This window comes from Bubalus kerabau, chromosome 12, assembly GCF_029407905.1.
Source record: "Bubalus kerabau isolate K-KA32 ecotype Philippines breed swamp buffalo chromosome 12, PCC_UOA_SB_1v2, whole genome shotgun sequence".
Classification (NCBI taxonomy): Eukaryota; Metazoa; Chordata; class Mammalia; order Artiodactyla; family Bovidae; genus Bubalus; species Bubalus kerabau.
Window position 1 is genome coordinate 2,322,119 of NC_073635.1, and position 25,211 is coordinate 2,347,329.

The following is a 25,211-nucleotide window of genomic DNA, read 5'->3' on the forward strand; positions in this document are numbered from 1 at the left end:
ACTTAAAAAATGGATATGATAAAGAAAGTGTGGTGTATACATACACACAATGTATATAAACACAATGGAACATTACTCAGCTATGAATAAGAATGAAATCTTGCCATTTGTGACAACATAGATGGACCCAGTTGGTATTATGCTAAGTGAGTAAGTCAAAGAAAGACAAATATTATGTGATTTCACTTACATATGAAATCTAAAAACCAAAGCAAAACAAATGAATAAACAAAACAGAAACAAAATCATTGATACAGAGAACAAGCAGGTGGTTGCCTGAGAGAAAGAGAAGTGAAAAGGAAGGAAAGAAATAGGTGAGGGAGATTAAGAGGCATAGATTCGGTTACAAAATAAATGGGTCAAGGGTGTGAAATGTACACTATGAGGAATACAGTTAATTACTATGTCATATCTTTATATGGTTACATATTGTAACTAGACTTATGGGTATCATTTTGAAATGTCGAATCACTAGGCTGTGTAACAGAAACTAACATAGTGCTCTAGATCAATTATACTTCAAAGACAAAATTTTTAAAAAAGATCAGATTGGTGGTTGCCAAAGGTTGAGGTGGGGAAGAAGGGCAGGGGACAGAATTAGATGAAGGCATTCAAAATGTAAGAACTTTCAATTATAAGAGAGATAATATTCGGGATGATTAACACTGATACATATTACATATGAAACTGTAAGGAGAGTAAATCCTTAGCTCTCATCACAATAAAACATTTTTTCTAGTTCTTTAATTTTGTATCTAGATGAAAATGAAAGTGTTAGTTGCTCAGTCATGTCTGACTCTCTGCAATCCCATGAACTATAGCACACCAGGGTCCTTTGTCCATGGAATTCTCCAGGCAAGAATACTGGATTGGGTTGCCATGCCCAACCAGGGGATCTTCCTGACCCAGACATCAAACCTGTGTCTCCTGCATTGCAGGCAGATTCTTTACCACCTGAGCCACCAGGGAATATGAGTGTTTACTAAACTTATTGTGATAATCACTTCTTGATGTATGTAAGTCAAATCATTATGCTGTATACTTTAAACTTACCCTGCTGTATGTCAATTGTATCTCAATAAAATAAAAGTGAAACTGGGTGCCAGTGGACTTTTAACTGCAAAGAAAGACAGCTATATAGAAATAAACAACATAGGACCAATATGCAAAGGTCATCGTTAGCTCATTTGTACAACAAAGTCTCCCAAGTCTCCAGCAAATCCTAATGCTGCTGGTCCAAGAACACACTTTGAGAATCTCTGACCTAAAGGCTTCTTGTGGGCAAAGTGGCTCTGGTAAAGAGGGTGAGGATCAGTGTCTTCTCCCAAACTGACACATCAAATAAAGTCTCTTTCCCTGGAGAGAAGGAAAAAGAGAAGGAGGGGGAGATTATTGTAGCATATGGAAGGAAGCATTATAACCGAGGAAGGATTCTTCTTTCCCCATATCCTAAGAAGAAACATATTTTTTCTTGAGACATTTTTTCATTGTTGAGAAGGAACTCCAGGGAAAACTGCCAGGTTTTCTATAAACAGAAACCAGTTTCATTACCCTGACAAAACAACAGTACTTTGCCTGTGGGTGGCAAAAGCTGTTTGTATATTCTTACCTTAATTAAGGAATCTCTGACTAAAAAGGATTATCTCACAAGTATTCTCAACAGACCTTCTTTAAAGGGTTTCAAGAAACACATTAATTGCAGTGTCACAAAAGGTATATTAATTGAGATCTCATATTAAAGCTGTTTCCTTAATTCAGTTTTTAGTTTCTTTCATTTGCCCTTTACCACATTCATATCCCTGTAATTATCCATTAGTTCAATCAGTAATTTATTCATCTAGTCTTAACGTGTATGTTCTCTGCATTAAGAACTGCCCTGGGTGCTTTGAGATGATGGATGTTGAAGCAAGAGTTAGAAATGAAGAAACAAACAAAATTTTTTATTGGTCTCTTTGTTTTTCACTGAGAAAAACAAAGAAAACAGTTTCTGAGAGCCTTTGACATGTTGTTCTCAGCTATTTTTTTCTTTCCCCCTCCAATCCCATTTAAATGAATTAACACTAAATTAGGGGGCTTCCCTGGTGGTCCAGTGGATAAGAATCTACCTTGCACTAAAAGAGATATCAGTTCAACCCTGGCCCGGAAAGATTCCACGTGTCGTGAACCAACTAAGCCCGTTCACCACAACTACTGAGCCTGTATTCTCGAGCCACGAGCCACAGCTTGTGAGCCCAAGTGCTGCATCTGCTGAAGCCTGTGTGCCAAGAACTTGAGCTCCTTCACAGAAGAAGGCGCCACGACGAGAAGCCCAAGCACCACAATGAGATAGCAGCCCTCACTCACCTCAAATAGAGAAAGCCCACTTTCAGCAACGAAGACCCACCACAGCCAAAAAACAAAATAAATTAATTAATTAAAAAAAAAAACATAAATCAGCATGAAAAATTTAAGAGGGAAAAGACAATAGAACAGCCATTCTAACAAAGAAAATCTCCATCATGAGATTTAGTGAAGAGATACGTGTCATTTCACATGGTAGTTTTAATCTTCAGAAGGTTTTGTACTTCCTCCTGGCTGAAATCTCTAGCTGGCCCAAAGCTCTGGCCTCTTGGTTCTGTCAGTGTTGATACTATTTGCATAAGTACCTGTCATTATCCCCTATCAAGTGCCTCCTCTCCAACCTTGAACATTTCTTCTTGATTCATTATAATTAAAGGACTAATGTAGCCATTCAAGTTCACATTGTCAATGACCATGTAATCATCTTCCATAGTGACCAGAATTCCTTTCTTTTTATGAGGGTTACAATTAAATTCCTTCCAGCCATAAGGTCAAAAGAATCTGGAACAGTTAGCCTTCCCAGTGACTAATTTCACACTTGTGACTGATGCATATAAAATAGGACCTCTCCAATGAAAGGTGTCAAATTAAGAAATAATATACATTTCACTACACCTCAACTGGAGTCAATTAGATGTAAAAATTAAAGACTGTGGATTCTTTGCCTGTTACTAGAAGTGATGCTTGACACTTGACTTATCAATTTAAGACACATCTGTGTCCCTTAGAAAAGTTAAAGTAATTTGTAAGTTGGAATAAAATTAAAATGGCTCAAAGCCTGGGAGAATATCGGCCAGGAGATTAAGATAATGTGCTCATGTCTGTTTCATATAATAACTTGTCCATCACTGTATTTTTTTCCTCTTCTCAAGATTTGCTTAAGTTCTTCTTAAAATGGATTTTGTTACTTTCCCTGCTAATGAGGCTTTTTACATTTTATTAAAGATTCTGATTAGTAGATCATCACACATAGCTAAACGCCAGGAGCAGATTTAACCTCCGACTTCCAAGATATAACACAGCCTAAGGAAGCTTTCTCTTTTTCCCGTCACCTTGGAATTTAGTGGGGACCTTCTTCTTTACTTACAGTATTCAGTTTCACTTCTACATATAGACTCCTCCCCAGTTCCCTGTGGCTTTATTCTTCTTTCTCCAAGTGCCTCCTATCCGGAGGCTGGAAACCTTTGCAAGTCTAAGTTCAATCGGAAGTCACTGTCAAAGCCTTATCTGTGTGTCTCAAGGGGATTTCCAGGAAGGGGGAACCTATGATAGCCACAGAGCACCTACATCCATGGCTCAAAGGGGCTACTGGAAGGGCAAGGTGTGTGATCCACAGCCAGCAACTTCCAAATTCTGTGTTTCAGCTACCCCTAGATTCCAGGAAGTCAAAGCAAGCACCACATCAAGAACAAAGGCAGGTGATCTTCAATTAGAAGCATCTAGGTGATGACCCTGAACTCTGAAGAGCAAACAAGATCCAGCTCCTGAACTTCTTGAAATTGTTGTTGGTATCTCTTAATTTCATAAGAGAAACTGTTGTTTCTAATGGTAGGTATCTGTTGTTATAGCCACCCAGAATTCATTCACTTTTCTTTTGATATACCTCAGTTTCCCTCTGGGTAGCACACTTTTCCCTGCTCTGAGCCAACACTCTTTGGATCACATTTTGCAATGCTGTTGGTGCAACACCCAGCTGTGGAGATAATTGACTAGGCGATACGAGTTCTCTATCTGTCAGTTCTTTGACCTCTTCCTGAATAGTAGCTTTCTTCTTCAGCACATCATGAGTATAGAGTTTTCCCAGACCTTCTGTGCCTTTGAAATAATGAAAGGGAAAGGGAAAGGGAAGTCGCTCACTCGTGTCCAACCCCGTGGACTGCAGCCTACCAGGTTCCTCCATCCATGGGATTTTCCAGGCAAGAGTACTGAAATAATGAGCCCATATCAATTTGAGCACAATATCAATTTTCCAGTTCCTTCACTTAACACTTCCCCCAGGTCATAGATACCTCTCCTTTCTGTCACCAGGCTCTATCTTCACACCTCTACCCAGCTACAATCCTTAGACCCCTACTTCAGCCCAACCTGTATCCCTTCTCCCCATCTTCTTTCTGCCTCACCAACCTGATGTATCACTTATCATATATTATCTGAATTGTCCATTTAATTCTTCATCTTCCTTGTGAAACTACAGACTATGAGAAGCAGGGGCTTTTTTATACCATTGTATCCCCAGTGTCCAGCATCATTGTGCTTGACAAATAGCAGACAATCAACACTTATTCACCCAAAATATGTCTCTTATGAATTGACTATGGGATGGAAGCTATGCTGAGCGCCGAGAATGTGACGATCAGAAAATAAGACCAGAGCTTAGCCTACTGGGTGCAAGAGCAAGGTGGTGGCAACGCTGCAGCAGCTTCTTTACCACTAGCGCCACCTGGGAAGCCGCTGAGTAGGACATGCTCCTGCAAACCCGAGGACTGAGCAAGAGCAAAGAGTGTGGTGTTCCCTGCGGAGCAGTTTCAGAAGAACTTGCAATTCAGAGAATTTGCTGCCAAGTGGACAATTCACAGACAAATACATGATAGATAACTTCTTTCCCAAATATATTGAAGAAGTTGTCCCTTGAAATTAGAGACTTTGACACTCACTATATATGTACTAAGAATTGGTCAAAGATCAGAAAATGAAATGTTTTGATATATTTTGTTGACCAGAAAAGGAAGTGGCAAAACTTTTTAAAACTATTTTACTAATCTGAATTCATTTTCAACAGATCATACTGAGCACTTGTATTATGTTTTCCCCTGGGATGTCCTGGCCTTGAGCTTCTCAAAGAGCCATAAATTTGAACACTAATAATGGAAAAGGAACATAAAACACACCTGGTGAAACGTTTAGGTGATGATAAACTGGAAGAATATGCAAAAACCTCAGAAATACAGAAGAAAATTATAAATGACAGTTATATGAATCCAAATAATAAAATAATGACAAAATTGCACATGAATTAACATTTTAATGGAAAAAAGAAAATAGTAAAATGAGAACTGCATGAGACCAAATTAGATTTTTAAAATATTAAATATGAAAGGGTAACCATTAGAGTACTTTAAATTCTAGGAACTCAGAAAAATATATTCAAAGCACCCCAGGATCCAGTCAGGATGCACTGGTAGTGTCCCAGGCAGGTACAGGGTATTCTTAAATGTGAGTCTGGGTAGAATTTACAGTTATGTGAAGTGACAACTTAAAATACTAGTTGATACTTAACCAAAAACAAAATCAATAAGGAAGGGATCAGAGAGTTTCTCAAGGATTCTAGGGAAAGCCAAAATTCCCTCAGCAAACTAGGAACAGAGAGGAAAATGAGCAAACTGCGAAGTGCAAGATGAGCAAGAGAAAGGATTAGATAACTGTTAAGGAATTAAAGGAGATGAATATTCATGATCTAGTCAGGATTCGCATCAAGCTTGAAAGCTTGACTTTGAATAATACAGAGAAAGACCCAGATATCAGAAAAAGAGAGAGGGAGATCCTTACTGATTCTATGTCTCTGGAAAACCCCACTTAATACAGCAATCATTCTTTATACACACACACACACACACACACACATATATATATATATATATATACACACACATACATATAAAAAGAGATATAGGGGGATATGGGGGAAAATACACAGGTATATGTATAACTCCCTGGTGGCTCAGATGGTAAAGAATCCATCTGCATTGCAGGAGACCTGGGTTCAGTCCTTGGGTTGGGAAGATCCCCTGGAGAAGGGAATGGCTACCCACCCCAGGATTTAGTCCATGGACAGAGGAGCCTGGCAAGCTACAGTCCACAAGGTTGCAAAGAGTTAGACACCACTGAGTGACTAACACTTTCATTTTCACACTTTTATAGTGTGTGTGCCTGCTAAGTTGCTTCAGTTGTGTCTGACTCTATGCAACCCAACAGACTGTAGCCTGCCAGGCTCCTCTGTCCATGGAATTCTCCAGGCAAGAATATTGGAGTGGGTTTCCCTGCTCTCCTCCAGGATATTTTCCTGACCCAAGGATCAAACTCACATCTCATATGTCTGCTGCATTGGTAGACAGGTTATTTATCACTAGCACCACCTGGGAAGACCCTTTTACAGCGTAATTCAGTTCAAAGGCCTGAGAATCAGAAGGGTAATTGTGTAAGTCCAGGTCTGAGTCCAACATGCAAGAATCTGAAGTACTGACATCCAAAGGCAGGAGAAGGTGGATGTCCCAACTCAAGCAAATTGACCCTTTCTCTGCCTTCCAGTTCTATTCAGACCCTCCGTGGATTAGATTCCCACCCACATCTATTGACTGAATTGCTAAACTGTTCTGGAGACACGCTCACAGACACACCCAGGGATAATGTTTTACTGGCTATGCAAGCATCCATTAGCCCAGAAAAGTTGGCGTACACAGAATTAAGCTTTCCAGCTGCCATCTTCTTCCCACTGCCTTTCCTCTTTCTCTCAAACTTCTATTGGGAAGAACCCTGATCTCCTCACATACTTCATGTTAGTAGAGTTAGTTGCTCAGTTGTGTCGAATACTTTGCAGCCCCATGGACTATAGTTGCCCCTCCCCCGCCACCCAGGGTCCTCTGTCCATGGGATTCTCCAGGCAAGAATACTGGAGTGGATTGCATTCCCTTCTCCAGGGGATCTTCCTGACCCAGGGGTTGAACCCGAGTCACTGCAGGCGGATCCTTTACCATCTGAGTGTGTTAGGGTCATGCAAAAATAGAGCAAGGAGGAGGGCTAGCACCACTCAGCATGCTGTAGATGAGCTCTGCGGTAGGCCTGTGAGAGGAGGAGCAGAGCTTTTACACTACTAAGTGTGTGGTCATGTGTGAATCACTCAACCACTCATACAAGATGGGGATATGACAGTGCTACTGTTTAAATAATAGTGTTTGGCATGTAAAGAATGTTCAGTAAATGTTTGTTCAGTTTCTCCTTTTAATTCATAGGACAGATCAAACAATTAAGAATGTATTCATGACAATAATACATTGTCTAGCATTAATCTCTTTATAGGTGATTTATTAAGTTTCATTTATGATTATCACACTGTAGGGTAAGAAAGTATAAGATTCATGTTTATTATATTCTGATTATTATAGTTTAGATTATTGCAGTGAATCAGAGAGCATTTGGAACTGGTTAGCATGACCAGTTATAAAAGTGCTTTAATTCCTAGGTATGATAGTGTAACTAAGCCAGTAATAATTAAGTCCCTGTCTCTGAATGAGCCTTAGGAGAAACTAATGTAATGAGAGCAAAACCACCACATCAGAAGTGACTCACTGCTCTAATGGAGAGAAGCAGGAAATCCGTGCCATGCAGACCTGGCCCCAGGCAGGAGTGCTCCCTGGGGGGTCACTCTGAGCTCCAACACCTCTCTGGGACAGCCTGTGGCCAGAACAACTCCTGAAAAGGGGAGCCCGAGTGGTCAATGACGTGACGGTGGTGGTGAGCCACAACTGTCCTGAAAAAAGTCTTTCTTGACAGACCGACAGAACTTCCTGCCTTGGAGCCTGGTGTAGAGGAGTCAGGTATAGTGGAGTAAGGTGGGATTGGTGAGGAAGGAGAAGGTCAGAGCAGGAGATCCCTGCCATTTGTTTCTTAAATGGCAACCCACTCCACTACTCTTGCCTGGAAAATCCCATGGATGAGGAGCCTGGTAGGCTACAGTCCCTGGGGTCGCAAAGAGTCAGACACAACTGAGCAACTTCACTTTCACATTTCACTTTCATGCATTGGAAAAGGAAATGGCAACCCACTCCAGTGTTCTTGGTTGGAGAATCCCAGGGACGGGGGAGCCTGGTGGGCTGCCGTCTATGGGATCGCACAGAGTCGGACACCACTGAAGCGACTTAGCAGCAGCAGCAGTTAGTAAATGCATGATTCTCAAAGAGCTCAAATCCATCAAAACATATGGATAAGAATTCACAGCACTGGGTTTTCTTAAATTCTTTGCTCTTACTCTGTGCTATGCCTCTTTCTGGGAAATATAACCACAGCCCATCCCACACATCCTGTAAAGGACCAAGGAGCAAGTGATGGGATCTGAAGCGAGTGAACATGGAGCTTTCCACGTGGGGACAGCTGAAGGCATCCAACAGCCCAAGGCCACCCCTGCACAGACCTGCCAGAGAGCTGAGCAGTGGGTGCCTTGGTCTTTGTCTTCCTGATGCCAGTCTCTCCAGTTCTACACAAGCATCCATTCACCTCATGCAGGACTCAGGAAAATCTTCAGCCTGTAAGGGCACATGTCATCCCTGGCCTGACACTGCCAGGCTGACTAACCTCTGCTAGTTTTAGCCCTGAAGGTCCCGAGGTGCTCCTGACTCCTGGGAAAACTGGGTTGACCAGTTGACACTGGTCACAAGTGTTCTGAGACCTCTTCTCAGACAGATTCCTGATGAAGTGGGATCTCCAGGCCTCATGGGTTAGGAAGTCAAGATGTGAGAGCAGATCAGACCCCCATTCACATTCTTGCCTCTTTGCTAAGGCAGCAGAGGCTGGAACAAAAGAAGTCCTGCTTCACAAAAGGCTGGCTGAGCTGATGAGGACATGCTGTCTCTCCTTCTGGGATGTGGTTTTGAATAGGATTATGAAATAAAAGGAGAAGAGAGGGAAAGAATTTGTCCAGATTCTTGCAGTTAATTAGACAACCATACTGATTTAATTTTGCAATGAAATGTATTTTCTGCAACTGAAAGACAGGTGGTGAGGCAAAGCATCTGCTTAACAACAAACAAAGCTCTAAGTCTGACTTTAGTGTTTAAGACAAAAGAGAGGCACCTGGCCGTGGCGTGTGATTCATTAGCATTAAACCAGTCAAATTCCATTACCATGAACTTCCACTGACACAGAAACAAGATGAGCATTAGCTAAGCCTTGTTAATTATTCAGGGGTACAGAGATTCTCAACATAAAAGCATCCATAGCTGTAGAATCCAATTGATCCCAATTATTCCAGACACTCAAGGGATGCTGTACCTTGTTGGTTTATTTCTGAATGTCAAAGATGCTGATGTGAGAACTGAAGATTCTTCACCTAATAGGTATATTTACATAAGACATTAAAGGCAACAGAGAAAATAGACCAGCAACCCATACAATAAATACTTTAAGAATATTGAAACCTCTAGATTCCAATTTATGTTACTTACCTAGAGTCATGTTTATCAGAGATAAAGTTCAGTAGAAACAAAAGATTAATTTAGACCTGATACCACAAACTGGCAGCCCACAAGATAAGGAGGCCCAGACAGTGAATGGTTCTGGTTTATTTGTTTTTAAATTCAGTTAAGGTTAAACATGGCAGACCAAACACATGTGTTTGTCACAACTCCCTCATGAAATGTCACTAAAGTGATAGCAAAGTAATAAAAATAGTGTGAACCCTGATGATTAAGAGGACAGGAAGAGAGTGGTGATGGAGTATAAGATGTGCCAACAAAAGTTTGGAAAACAAAAAGTGAGTTGAGGAGCTATAACTAACTTAGCAGGTGACACAGTGGTAAAGCATCCACCTGGCAATGCATGAGATGCAAGTTCAATCCCTGGACTGGAGAGATCCTCTGAAGAAGGATATGGCAACCTACTCCAGTATTTGCCCCTGGGAAATCCCATGGACAAGAGGAGCCTGGCAGGCTATAGTCCATGGGGTTGCAAAAGAATCAGACACAACTTAGTGACAAAAACCACCACCACAACACAACTAACCTAGCAAAGAAAAGGCTGAAACTTAAGTGTCTTCTCAAGGCAATAGTAATATCATGCAATCTGCTTTTTGGAAATTTAGAAAGTCTCAGAAGTAACAGAGTTCAGAGTACACTTTGAAGGCTTAATATTGAAATGAGTGGAAAGCCTCTTTCAGGAGCAATTGGACCTTCAAGCCCCTTTCCCAGTCTGTGTGGCCAGGCAATTCCCTTTATACTCACCCCCAAAGAAGAGTAAATGTTCACTCTTTTGGAGAATTGAGTTTGAGCCATTCTAGACTCTAGGACATTTCAACAGTGGAGGGCTGAGGCAGGAGGATTGATTGAAAGTTTACAAACAGAACTATTGAGAAGTCTTAAGCCCTCTTCTCTTCTCCTGCCTAGCCCTGGAGCAACAGCAGCCAAACTCATATAGCTAGGAAGTCTTCTCTGGAAACCTGAACTACCTCAAAGGAAACACATAATGGTGTTAACATTGAGGAGCTCCAAAGAAATATCAGACGTTGCCCACTAACCTCACAGAAAACCCACCCTTGCATATATTACTTACAAACAGCTTCTCAGTGTTTCACTGTATCAATAGACAGCCAAAGAGCACCAAAGCATTTGAGAAAATCCTACAACACTCAAGAGATCAAAACAAATAAAAATACTTTAAAAAATTAAGGACTCCAGAAAACAATTCAATGGGAGGAGCAGAAGAAACAGAAAGATGAGATATATGGTTGTCAAAATGAAAAATCAGAGATCAAGAAAGAGATCAGAAATTTTAAAATATGAAAGATGACATTTTTCCTAAAAATCTATAGAAGAGATGGAAAATAAAGCCAGGAAATCTCCAGTAAAACAGAACCAAAAGATACAGAGCTATGCAATAGGAAAGAGATGATAAGTCAGATTATTGGTCCAGGGCATACCACAGTCAATGATTCTAGGGAAAAAAAAGACATTCCAAGAGGTGAGGGGGCATTACTATCAAAAAATTAATACAGGAAAATTTTCCATTCAGGAGTTTTCAGGCACAGGCGAATGTAAAGATAACCACGTCCTAGACATCATTGTGAACTCTCAGAACAACCAGAATAGAGAACTCTTTTAGAATAGATATTCAAACCACCCAAAGAATCAATAATCAGAAATCAGGATCACTTTGGGTCACCTCAGGATCCAAATCACCTCCAATCAGGATCACCTCAATAATAGTATTAGATGCTAAAATACAGTCAGATGGCCTTTAAAACTCTGAGTGAAAATATTTTTCACACTCAAATTCTTTTTTTTTTTCCATGGGGTCACAAAGAGTTGGACACGACTGAGCGACTGAACTGAACTGAACTGAACCAAACTACTAAGTAAATGTGAAAATAGAAATCATCAGAAATACAAAGACAAGAAATGTCCCTCTCACTCACTTTCTTTAGAAGACAGTGACAGCTGCATGGCAGCTCAGCGAATGAGGGAACAAGACACAGAAGGAGCGGCACCTGGACAGAGGGCCCCTAACACGGGACGACCCCAGGTGTGCTGAGGGCAACCCTAGGAGCACAACATACACAGAGCTGATGAGCAGGACCCACTCCGGGAGAAGAATTCAGGAATGGGAGAGGGCGGGCCAAGACATTGTTCTATTTTATCATACATTTTCTCACAACTGAGTGACTTTCACTTTATACATTTTCTATACCATGCAACTTTTTAACTGGTATGTGCTATTTTCATTAAAAAAAAAATAAATAACATTTTTAGAAATTTACATCTGTTACAATATGTAAAAACTAGGAGATTTCACATAAAAATAAAAATGTATGGTTTATATCAGTCAAGCTGGGCTAGTTTAAGACAGAAATGACCATAAACTAAATATTAAAAAAAAAAAAAAAAAAAAGACAGTTCTCAATGGGCTGAAATGGCCTCTGCTTATCTTATCACCCAAGGAGACTGACAGAGGACTCTATCCAAAATCTTGTCCCCATGATTTGAAAGAAAGGAAAAAGAACATACCAAAGCATCACTGTCCTTTAAGGCTTCTGCCTGGAAGTGACACATAGTACATGCCTGAGTTCATAGAATAGAATATATAATTCATTTACAGAATAGATTACCAGTGGACCCATGTTTATTTTTAGCAGGAATCTGCAGGAGCTAAATAGCAATTATTTCTCTGAAGATGTGTGCACACGCAAATTTGCCAAAATCCTCATTACATTCTAAAGTCTCCCTGACATGGAGACACATGCTAGATGCCATTCACTACTGCACTTTCAATTTTTTATATCATAATATTTTTAATAGTAGCAATAAAAATAAAATGAAATATTTGTCTATACCCATGGAAGAAAAAGAAAAGTAGAACAAGAGAGTTGAGTGTTTAAAGAAAAACGGAATAGATCTTATTTCATCATAGAAGTGAAGAATACTCCTATGACCTCAGCCTGCAAACAAGGCATATTTTCTTGCACATTCATTTACTTTACCTTGCTTTGAATTGTCCCCTCAAAATATGTGCTGAACTTCTAACCCCCTATACATCATAATGTGACCTTATTTATAAATAGAGTCCTTGCAGAGGTAATCCCTTAGTGGCTCAGATAGTAAGGAATCTGCCTGCAATGCAGGAGACCCAGGTTTGACTCCTGGGTCAGGACACTGGTGGAGAAGGAAAAGGCTACCCACTCCAGTATTCTGACCTGGAGAATTCCATGGACTGTATAGTCCATGGCGCCACAAAGAGTTGGACAGGACTGAGCGACTTTCACTTCACTTCAGGACTCTGGAGAAGAAAATGGCAACCCATTCCAGTATTTTTGCCACAGAATTCCATCGACAGAAGGAACCTGGTGGGCTACAGTTCATGGGGTCGCAAAGAGTCAGACACTTTCACATTTTCACAGATATAATTAGTTAAAATGAGATCATCCTAGGATAGGGTAAATCCTTAATCGCCTATAACTAGTCCCTTTAAAAAAAAGATGGAAAATAGACACAGGGAGAGAATGCCATGTGACCACAGAGGCAGAGATTGAATTTATGCCGCACAAGCCAATAAACCCCTGGGCAACCAGAAGTAGGGAAGGATCCTCCTCCAGAGACTTCAAAGGAAGCAAGCCCTGGGGAGACCTTGGTTTTGATCTAGAGTTGTCAGGGAATGAATTCCCATTGTCTAAAGCCACCCAGATGGTGGTACTTTTTTTCACTGCTGCCCTGGGAAACTAAAACTCCCTAAGCCCTGCAGGACCACACCCTCCTACTGAGAGCACTAAGGAAACACGGACCTGGGAGAGTTCTGCATCTGTCTCTCCGAATGAAGACTTCCTTCTTCTGGTATGTGTTTAATGATGACACAGCAGACTGAAGAAATCTTTCTGATCCTGATAGTGTCAGTCAGCAAGCCATGAACAATTCATTGCCAGTTGGTGGCCATGGACATAGGGTTATAGATTAACTGCTATAGGATTCACAGTCCCATCAGAAAACTGGGTTCTCCAAGGAGGGGCATGTGAGCGCTACAAATCACAAAAGTCCAGAGTCAAGAGTTTAGAGCAGCGAGCAGGGAGTCAATATTCCAAGTAAACCAGCTGGGGTTAAAATCCAACCAGAGAGCATAAGCCAAAAGATCATTCCAGAGGGTAAGGATGGAGTGTAGGCTCAGGTTCAGAGCAGAGAAGTAAATCCATATAAGGAGCACAGTGAACAATGACAGTTCCTCCTAGGACAGAGATTCAGCTGTCCCTGCAGGAGTGGGTCTAGCAAGTCTCAACAGAGACCACACGAGACAGGCGAGGCAGCACAGCGGAGGCCCACAGAGCCGGTCCACAGCTGCTCTCCCTGCACTTCCTTCAGAGCTTTTTCAGAGAAGGGTCACACCCATCAAAGTGAGGGGAGCATATTTACCTGACTCAAGTACCCAAACCACGGCCTGGAGATGACTCACTAACTTACAAGATGCTGTATTGTCAACAGGAAAAAATAGCCTATTTTGCCTGTAAATACCATGTCATTTGGGAAATGATATTTTAATTGCCTGTTGGTAGTCTAGCCTTGTTTTTTAATCTTACAATTCAGGGCTTAATGTCTTCTCATTTGTGTTGTGTCAAAACTGTCCTCACCGCATTGTGTTTGCTATGCTTTCTCTATTTCTCACAAATCACACAATATTTTATAAGGGGATTCAACTTTTATCTTTGTTTTCCATCATGTTCAATCAGTTATAAGTCTCCTACATCATTTCTCTCTCCTGTACATGCAAAGATACATCAATACTAAAGGGCTAATTAATTTGGACTTTTATCCTTTGCTACTTCCCTGTACTTGTTAGCAGAATGGCCGGAGCACATCGTTTGCTAGTCAATTTTATAATAAGCATAAATTTTCATTCTTAAATAATCATTGATCTAAATAACCAACCATAGAAAAATCATTAAGAAAACTAAACAGTTGCCATGTGATGGAAGATTAGGCACCGCTAAGCATGATGTTTAAAAATAATTTTTCATATCTTGAGAAAAGACTCACAATAAGTGAAAAGCCAGAATATAATATACAATAACATTATTATTCTAATTTATGTAAAAAAATGTGTGTTAAATGCTAGATAGTATTTCTTTCTTTTGTTCATCCTTCCTGTGCTTTTCAAAATTCCAATAATAAGTAACTATTATTTTTGTAATCAGAAAAAGATAAACTCATAAAAAAATTTTGGAACTTGAATGTTATTTACATTATCTAGAATAACCTTAGAAGAATTCATAATTTGCACTCAAACTCATTGAACAATTTTCCCAATAAAAAATAAGAAATAAATAAATTTTTATATTTATATTTAGACTACAACATTCACACTTGGGCATATGATCTGTCAGGGAAGTATTCCATAATGACACTGGAATCCAAAATAAAAGTCTGCAAACTGATTCTTATAGAGTGAAATAGTAAATATTTTCGGCTTTGCAGACTATGTGGTCCTTGTTGCAACTCTGTCTACTCAGCTCTGTTGTGGCACTTTAATAGCCACAGGCAATGCTTAACCAAAGGACATGGCTGTGTTCCAATAAAACTTTATTTACAAAAACAGATGGTAATTTGCTGATTCCTACTCTAGAGCACTGCATCTCAAACTTTAATGGGCAAAACAATCACCTGAGGATTTAGCTAAAAAGAAGATTCAGATTCAGCAGGTCTACATTGGAGCCTGAAAGTCAGCATTTCTAACAAGTTCCCAGGAGATGCTATTGCTACTGGTCTGAGGACAACACTTTGAATAGCAAGGCAGAGTATCTGTTTTATCAGCCACATAACATATAGATTCTCTTGAGGTAAACTTCAGTAGGATATAATAATACATTGTTTATCCACAATGTTTGCATATAGTAATAATATTTGGGGCTTTCCAGGTGGTGCTAGAATTTGGGGCTTTAATAATATGTAATGTAATAATCATTACATTAAATATGTAAATGTAATAATCATTTGGGGCTTTTCTAGGTGGCGTTAAAGAATCTGTCTGCCAGTGCAGGAGACATAAGAGCTGTAGGTTCGATACCTGGGTTGGAAAGATCCCCTGGAGTTGGAAATGGCACACTACTCCAGTATTCTTGCCTGGAAAATTTTATGGGTGAGAAGCCTAGCAGGCTACAGTCCAGGGGGTCACAAAGAGTCGGATATGACTGAGTGACTGAGCAGAATGGTATGTTGTTTAATTTTTTTTTTTTTTACCTTATGGCTTGTTTTATTGAAACTAATTAAGGACATTAAGTGAGAGATTCAGTTCAGTTCAGCCACTCAGTCGTGTCCAACTCTGCAACCCCATGAACTGCAGCATGCCAGGCTTCCCTGTCCATCACCAACTCCCTAAATTTACCCAAACTCATGTTCATTGAGTCCATGATGCCGGGGGATGGATAACTTTAAATATTTAAAAAATAGTTTACTTAACTTTTTAAGTTTGCTTTACTTAAGCAAAATGATTAGTTGACTTTCATGTAGACAAAAATTCATTTATTTATTCATTCAATAAATATTTACATTCCTTCTAGACTTTAAATTGCCAATTTCTTGGGATATAAGAATAAAGAAAACATGGTCCCTGACTTCAAGGAGCTTATCATCAAAAGGGAGAGGCAAAGTCTTTTTACAAAGTCTTTAGGTTGTAGAGAGAGATGTTGCTGCCCAATGCTGAAAATGCAGCCACTTATCAAACTGTGTCATGGAGGCATCCATCTTCTAACATGTCACCATGGCCATTTCCCCAAATATCCCTTCAGAACTTGCTATTTTAAGGGAATATTGTGAATGTAACCCCAGATTCCCTCAGGACTCATCACTTCAGGTACTCAGGAGTTCATGCTAGCTGAAATAAATCAAGTCTTGATATTCCAAACTCAGTATGGGCAAACCAAACTCCTGAAGCCCCCCAAATTTGCACCACTCATATTTTAAATCATTTGATGGCAACTTCATCCTTCCTGTTGTTCCAGTCAGCCATCCTTGATCCCTTCCTTCTCTAGAACAACAAATTGTCTTAGCTTTACTTGCAAAATATATCCAGAATCTAACCATTTCTTAGACTTCCACTGTTTACCACTTCCTATGCTACCACAAGCTTCCATCTAAGTGACTGCAGTATTATCTTAGCTGACCTCCTAGACTGGAGACTATTCTCCGCACAGCAATCTAAGAGATCCTCTTAAATGTAATCATGTCATTCTCTCCTCAAAACCCCACACAGTCTCCCCATTCACTCAGAGCAAATCCTTATAAAGGACTACAAGCATTCTGATCTGGTCCAGATCACTTTTCTGATCTCATTTCCTTCTACTCTCCCCCTTGTTCATTCTCCTCTGGTCACTCTGGCCTCCTTGAAGTTGCTAGACCATGCCAACCACATTCTCACCATAGGGCCGTTGTTCTAGCTACACCTGCTGCCTAGAACACATTTCCCTCAGGTGCCTGCTTGACTAATTCCCTCCTTCCTCCAATTCTTTGTTTAGATAATCCCCTTCTTAATGATTCATAGTCTGACCACCTACTTTCCCCACAAATACACTCAGAATCTCACTATTTTGCTCTTTAAAATATGTTTTGCACATATCACTGCCTAGAAAACTAGACAATATTATATTTATTGTTTATTGTATTAATCAGTTTGGGCTGCCATAACAAAATATACTATAGACTAGGTGACTTGAAAAACAAGAATTTATTTCTCACAGTTTTGGAGGCTGGAAATTCCAAGTGAGGGCCCTCTTCCTGGCTTGAAGGCCACTGTCTTCTTGCTGTGTCCTCAGTTCTGGAAAGAGAAGAAGCCATCCATCTGGTGTCTCTACTTAAAGGGCACTAATTCTATCATGGGGGCGCCACTCTCATGATTTTGTGTAGTATAATTACCTCCTAAAAGGCCCATTGTCAAATACCATCAGACTAGGGATCAGCATGTAAAGTTTAGGGAACACAGTTCAACCCATTGCACTTATTATCTCCATCTTGCCAATATTGTGTGTAAATTCCACAAGAATATAAATCTAATTTTGTTCACTGAAGCATCTCCAACCCTAAGAAGAGTGCTCAGCACAGATATGCTAATGACTGAGTGAGTTCTACCCTACTGTACCAACATAGGACCTTTTGTACCCTTTGAAAGTCTTCACAGTCATTTGAGCAAGTCTTCAGGAGTGTTTCCCATGAGTTCATGAATAGTCATTTCAGGTCTTTCCACTGCTGATGGTTGTTCATAATGATTCTTGACGGCACCTCCCACTCACCCCTGCTGCCAGCCCCATAACTATTAAAATGACACCCTGACTGTGCCAAGGACAGACAAATCTCTTGAATCTGCAAAGCAGCAAAGTACATCCTCTGAGGCCCTTGCTGAGGTGGTTTTGAAACAATGGAGAGAATGCTCACCAATTCTCATTTGTGGCTATGCATTGTTCCCTGGTGGCTCAGACGGTAAAGCATCTGTCTACAATGCAGGAGACCCGGGTTAGATCCCTGAGTTGGGAAGATCCGCTGGAGAAGGAAATGGCAATCCACTCCAGTACTATTGCCTGGAAAATCCTGTAGACAGAGGAGCCTGGTAGACAACAGTCCATGGGGTCGCAAAGGGTCGGACAAGACTGAATGACTTCACTTACTTACTTACTTCACTTATTGTCACTATGGCCCCACAACAGGCCTGCAGATACAAGCATGTGGGCTACTGGCCCTGTACACTCCTCTAAAAGTTCAGAAATGCCTGAATTCCACCAACAGATGCAACTTCAAGTTCACTCATTCTTCACTTCCAGGATGATGCTTCTAAATTGTGCTGGTGGATGGGTAGATAATGTAAATATGCTACTTTGTCGTGAAGTTGGCCCTTGGCTTATTGAGTACTACTCTTAAGGCCCAAACCATTACTGTGGTGTCCAAACTGTGAAGATTAAATGAAAAAGCATGTACCCAACAAACCACACCTAACCCAAAGTGCATAAGACACTTGTGGTGTAGTTTCTTGAAAATAAGGCATTAAACGAATAAAGAAAAGCTTTCTTGTTATACATTATTCAAAGGCAATTTGGATAACATCTTGTTATACATTATTCAAATGCAATATTTCACAATATCAAATAAATACTCAAAAATGCCCCATGGCCAAAGGATATATCAATATTGGATGAAGTTCACTCACAATATTTTATTTAGAAACAATTTAAGAGTCTGAGTCTATTACTTTTATAAATGTAAATTGGGTGGCATTTTTCCTTCACTTAATTCATTTACATTCCCTTTCCTTCAGACCAATCTAGTGCAGTGTTTCTGTTTTCATCAGAGGCCAGATGAGTATCAGGCAGAGAATCAAGAGACCTGCTGTGGTAGCACGGGGCTGTGTGGTGATGTGCAGTCTGTGTCTCAATTTCCTTGTTGATAAAAAGAAAGGTTTGGATCAGATCATCTCTAATATTTTTCTCAGCAATATATTTTCATGATTCCATGTTTTAAGAAGAACCAACTGAATTTTAAGGGTCAGAAATGACTTGTTATCAGTGTATGTGCAAACTCATCATTAAGCAATCATTTCATCTTTAAGAGTTCAAAAACAATTACTTACATTGTAATTATATTGCTTAAAATTTCTGCATATACTATAGGAGAATTACTTCCTGAAGTATGCTATACTAACATAATTATTTCAACTTCACAGATTCATTTATTTGGTCAACATTTTTTGAGCACCTAGCATATTTCAGGTATTATGTTAAGTCTTGAGTGTAAGTGTACATCATCACAACATAGTCTCTGCTTTTAAGGATTAGGTGAATAAGATAAAATAATGGCAATAAAAATGCTACAAATATAGGATGAATTCTATATACCATCCAGAGTGAACATAAGGGAAAGAAAAGGTCAATTCTGTCTGGCGGGAAGCTTCCGTAGAGGAAATGGGGCTTGACCTGAGATTGAAATTAGTGACAAGAGGAGTGATAAGAATGAAGGTGTTCTGGGAAAGAAAGATGCACCTGCAGAGATAGTAAAGCTTAAGGTGACACCTTCAGGAGGACAAGTACTTCACTATGGCTGGAGCTTCAGAAAGGAAGAGTCAGGCAAGAGAAGATAAGAGAGGACTTTCCATCTCATGCTAAGGAACCAGGTTTTAACTAGCAGTGATAGGAAGTCATTTAGGATTTAAAATCAGGGAAATAATGATTAGATATGCATCACTGGAGGCTTCCTTTCACATTGTTTTGGAAGATGAATCAGACCATGGCCAAGGAAGGAAGGGAGATGATGTATTAGCTGGTCATGACTGCCATAACAAAGTGCCACACACTGGGCAGCTTAAATAACAGGAATTTCTTTTCTCACAGTGCTGGAGGTTTGAAGTCTGAGATCAAAGGTGTCAGCAGGACTGTTGCTTTTGAGTCCCATCTTCATGGATTGTGATGATGGTCTTCTCTTTGTCCTCACACAGTCTTCCCCTGGTGAAACCCTTACAGCCAACAAATATAACTTTACCTCCTTAAAGGCTCAGTCTCCAAATACTGTTACATCTGAGGTACTGGGGGTTGGACCTTCAGCACAGGAATTTCTGGGGATGTAGTTCAATCCATAACAGATGACTTATGGAGAACATGATGCAATGGTCCAGCAGAGAGACAGTTAGGGAAATGACCAAGGCAAGAGTGGTGGGCATGCAAGAGTGGTGATGGGCACAGGACACATCAAGGGCTGGACACCACCTAGGTCGGAGCAAGGAGAGAAGAAGGCCTCCTAGATTTCCTCCCTGAGAGAAGTAAGGCCAGGTGTGAGGAGGGGGCTTTGAATTTTTATATGTTTTGATATGATATTTTACATCAATTTTTGTACTTAGCAACACACGACATGTATATACCTTAAAGAGTCACATATAACACGCTTCCGTAAAAAAAAAGTCCTTTGCCTCCCACCCACTTTCTATGCCTTCTCCCCTCCTCAGAAGCAATGACTTTCAACTATTTAGCTCTTTCATCTGGTGCTTACCACAATGTTTCTAAATAATATTAACATTATGTTGATGGGACTTAACATCATTCTTCCTTCTGAGTTCAGAACTGACAGGGAGGCAAGCACAGGAGTCAGATGACTAAAGATCAAAGTAGCAGCTTATTACTGACCAAAACAAATAAGTTCCCTAAAAGTTCACCCTGAATTTAACAAACCTGCCCAGGCATGGCCGAGGTGGATAAGCTGCAGGCAGAGCTTGCCCTGAGAGCTTCCTTTTCATCAGGCAGTGATATGGAACTCCTTAAACTGATGTCTTTAAAGATTGTAGAGGAATCTGACCATATCTGGCTCCAACTCCCCAATTTACCAGTAAGAAAAGGTCCAGAAACAGAAGAGTATCCCACCATCTGAAAAAAAAAAAAAATTCAAGAGTTAAAAATAAAATTAAGAAAGAATGATGCTGACAATACTAAGGAATTATCATTAGTTTTTAGTATAATGATGATACTACAGTTCTGTTTTTTTTTAATATTTCTTTTCTTTTGGCAATATAAACTGAAATATGTATGCATGAAATGATATCTAAATTGTGTCAAATTAATATCAGAGAGAGTAAGTGAAGGTTTAGATGAAATAAGATCGGCTGTAAGTTGAAGCTGGGTGATGGGTACCCAGGCCTTCATTATTTTATTTTTCTTACTTTTATATTCATTTATTAAATTTTATAACAAAAATTTTAAAGAAAAATAATTGTTACAAAAACCAAGAAAGTGAAAGTAGTCGGAAATGATAAGGCTACTGAGAAGTTTAGTAAGATAAGAAAGGCAGAGTTCTTTGCTTTGTTGATTAGAAAGGTATTTATTCATTTTATTCATTTCTTGAGCAGGTATTATGTAACTGGCACTACTCTGGGGACACACACAGGGGAGAACAAAATGGAGAAGGTACCTGCACTCTTAGAAATTACCTTCTAATGACAGTGACCTTTCTCCGAACAGTTTTATGCAGTGGTGAAGAGGAGCTGTCTAATGGCAGTAAGGTACAGAGAGAAGGGAGGAGGTAAACAGAAGACAGAGTAAACTTGCCAAGGGGCAAAAATGCAGTAGATGGAAGAGGCTTTTTTTTTTTTTTTTTTTTAATGTGAGAGAGACGAGAATATTGGCAAACTATAAGGATGGAGGTTGTAGAGGAGGGGCTACTATAAAAACAGAAAGAACAATCAATAAAATCCTAGAATTGTTGGGAGAGAATTGCATCAGACTGCAGTAGAGGGATCTTCCTTGAATAAAAAAGGCCACGTTTTCCCTAAGTTTAGAGTAAAGGAGGAAATTCTGCAAAGGTGGATTCTGTAAAGGTGGATTCTGCAAAATAAGACTAGAGTGAGAAAAGTTATCTTGATCTAGGCCATAGGTATTATGTAGGAAGTGGGTACAGATTTTCTTATCCATAGACCACCACAAATGCTCATCTTTCCTTCCAGTTCCCATCTGCCACTTAGATAAGCTCTTGATATCCCATTTACTTCCTTGGAAATTCCATCCCAGGCTCCACGGTTAAATTAGGTTCTCTGCATATCAGTTAGAAATGCATTCAGCTGCAATAGGTGAAATACTAATACCAAGAAGCCTCTTAACGATGCTATTAAAGCTCTAGACTTACTCATTCCTTCTCCATTATTTTAACTGATGTTTGTTTCATCTCCAAGGGCACAAAATGGCTCCCATAGCATCAGACATCACATCTCAAGTGGGAGAAAGAGAAAATGACAGTGCCAGGTGCATTTGTCCCTTTTATCAGAGAAAGCAAATGTTTTGGGGTTTTTTTTTCCCCTTAAACCTTTTGCAGACTTCTGTTCATGCATACTGGCCAAAACTATGCCTCTTGGCTATTGGGAAAGTATTTGTTAAATGGTGAAGTGAAGTCACTCAGTCGTGTCCGACTCTTTGCGACCTGTGGACTGTAGCCCACCAAGCTCCTCCGTCCATGGGATTCTCTAGGCAAGAATACTGGAGTGGGTTGCCATTTCCTTCTCCAAGTAGAAGTGTGCAAAAAGCAGCAACAACAAACTAGGCTGGGAATGGTGGTAGTGAACTAACAGTGTCTATCATACTCTATTATACTTTCTTACTAGACTGTATGTTCCCTGCCAACAGAGCTCATGTCTATGCCTCTCACCAACATATGCCATCACTTAGAGCAATACCTGGGGCAGAAGGACATCTGAAACTTTTGCTGGCCAAGGATCCATCTTTTGTCCTTTCTTTTGGTTATAAATCCTTGTCTTTCTTTGGAGTGGCCCCTGCCAGAGTGCATGCAATTCTAGTAGGTCTCAGTCAAGGGGTTCTATCCTTCCAGCAAAGGTGTGAGAAGTGACTCAAGTCAGTCACTTTCCCTTCTTTCCTGGAAAGTTAAATCTTCACAGGGTGCAAACATTGGAAGCATGGATGCCAGGAAATCCTTTCTCTTGCTGTTAGACCCTTGGAACTTCCATGAGTCTTGTCCTGGAGACCTGCTTGGTTTCAGCTTTGCCTTCTACTCTGTGAGACATCCTCTAGCTTGACCATAAACTCATTTTTTGTTATTTTGTTTCTTTATCAAGAGCATCAAAGAAGCCTAGCTGATAAATGAAGGCATTTAATTATTTGGTGAATGATGATTGTTTTAATTAAAGTTAACCAATAAGCCAGAGGATCCTGCAACCAAAATGAAATAAACTGAATAAGATTCAAACTTTCATTTGGGGCCAAACTTCTTGATTTGCAGTAAGTTTTACTTTCGTGACTACAAAATGTTTCTCCTTGTCAATCTTTTCATTTTAAATGTCAGTGATTATGTTTTCTAGTACCTGGTTTACTCTCCCATGGCGCTTCTATCCTAATTCCCACTGTCTGCCAGTCCATGCCCTCTTCGTCCTCTCTCCTCTCCTCTTGAAAGGTGTCTGTTATCTCTAGACAAGCAGCCATCAAAGGAATCTCTTCTTCACACACATTTGTGAGTAGTCAGAATGACAGTCTCAGCGGGATGTTACATCACTGCCTCCAACTCTGAATGGTACATTTTCTTTTCCTTCAGGTTTGCACCTGGGTGTACAGTTTTGAAGTTATCTTTGAAAACCCTCTGCTCACAGCCAAGTTGTAGCTTCTAAGGGAGGAACTTTGGGGATATTCTGTTCCAACTCCTTCCCTTTGAAGAAGAGGAGGAAGGCCCAGGGCATGCTCTGACCATCCCAAGGTCACACACTCTGCTCTTAATAGAGCTCCAAGTCTGGGGACTCCTTGATTCTTTCTACCAGACTTTGTTTTTTTGTTATACTCCTCTAAAACCACACACTATGTAAAATATTAAAATACTTCCCCCTAAAGTCTCTACCTCCACAGCCTAATTATTTTGTATCCTCAGCTAAAAGTAATTGCAGGCTGAGTTCTCCAGGACACAGATACTTTCATTGGTGAGTGCCCTTGGCACACACATCTGGGGAAGTCAGGAGAGGAAACAGAAGTGGACGCAGAGAGAAGTCAGTGGTGATGCAGGCCCTTGAGAGCTTAGCCATGCCAAGCTCCAAAACTAAAGCAGCCCTTCAGAATCCCCCAGTCAACCAAGGATGGTGGCTCAGTCACTGGAGATGGCCACCCAGGACAGGCGTGACCGTGGTCTCAGATGGGCTGAGCGCTGAAGCAGCTGACTGCCAGCACTGTCAGCCAGGAGAGAAGTCCTCCTCTGAAGGGTGGTCATATCCACCAGACGTCGTTACCCTCTCAACAGCTAACCCTTTCTATCCTAGAAACTTGTCATGATTCCTGCCCCTGAGAAGACTGTAGTCCGGTGGGAGAGACCTGAATAAATCATGATGATAATTGAAGCATAAAATTAAACACATAAAGGTAAACATGCTCACAAGTAGGGCATGATTATGTACACACTGACTTGGGATGGGTAAGACCCAGGAGATGCAAGATAGGAGGAAGAGCCAGCAGCCTCTGCCTTCCTTAGCAAGAGGAATCACTCATGTTCACACCAGAAAGTCTCTGTTTCCTTCCTTCCTTTTCACGTCTCTCTCTCTCTCCAGTATCTTCCCTTTGAATATAATGCTCTTAATTCTATTCCTCACTTATTTCATGTATTTTCCTTGTTTCTTCTAATGTCTGCTGCTGCTGCTAAGTTGCTTCAGTTTTCTCTATTCTTAAAAAGCTAGTCCCTCAGCCTGTTTTAAGGGGAGCTTTAAAAGCTAACTGTATGCCATTTTGCACATTCATTGTGATTGCACATCTAGCAAACAGCATTTTCAAGGGATCTGTAGACTTAATGGGTTCAGGTTTCAAATATGTACATAATTAAATTTCTGATGTTAATAAAAGACATATTCTAGATGAAATAAAATCCTGAACAGGGAGAGAAGTGGGGAGTGGAGTCCATTAACAAGTACTTACTCATAAGGAGATGTTAATAGGTAATACTGCCAGATCTGAAAGGTTATGTTGCAACTTTGACAAAGGGAATATAATCAGAAAATGCTAAATTGGGACTCACAATTCCATGGCAGAAAGAAAGAAGAAGGGAAAGAAATAATAAATGAAAAACAACTTGTCACCTTCAGACTTGAGAATTGGAGAAGAGAACATACACCAAAGTGCCTTTGAAAATAGCTGG

The 25,211-nt window shown here is 40.2% G+C and overlaps 1 long non-coding RNA gene across 8 annotated transcripts in view; it reads right to left on the reverse strand.

The window, feature by feature from the left end:
* The window catches only part of LOC129624265 (uncharacterized), a 63,407-nt gene that overhangs the window by 16,752 nt on the left and 21,444 nt on the right, over nucleotides 1-25,211 (reverse strand). For 4 of the 8 annotated variants that reach the window (XR_008700838.1, XR_008700842.1, XR_008700841.1 and 1 more), the window contains 2 exons: nucleotides 20,780-20,971; nucleotides 18,758-20,320 (listed from right to left, as the gene is read on the reverse strand). This is a non-coding gene — a long non-coding RNA (uncharacterized LOC129624265). Of the gene's footprint in view, nucleotides 1-17,330; nucleotides 17,392-18,005; nucleotides 18,159-18,757; nucleotides 20,365-20,779; nucleotides 20,972-25,211 lie in introns of those variants that run through there. The other 4 variants (XR_008700844.1, XR_008700840.1, XR_008700845.1 and 1 more) reach the window with 3 other exon arrangements.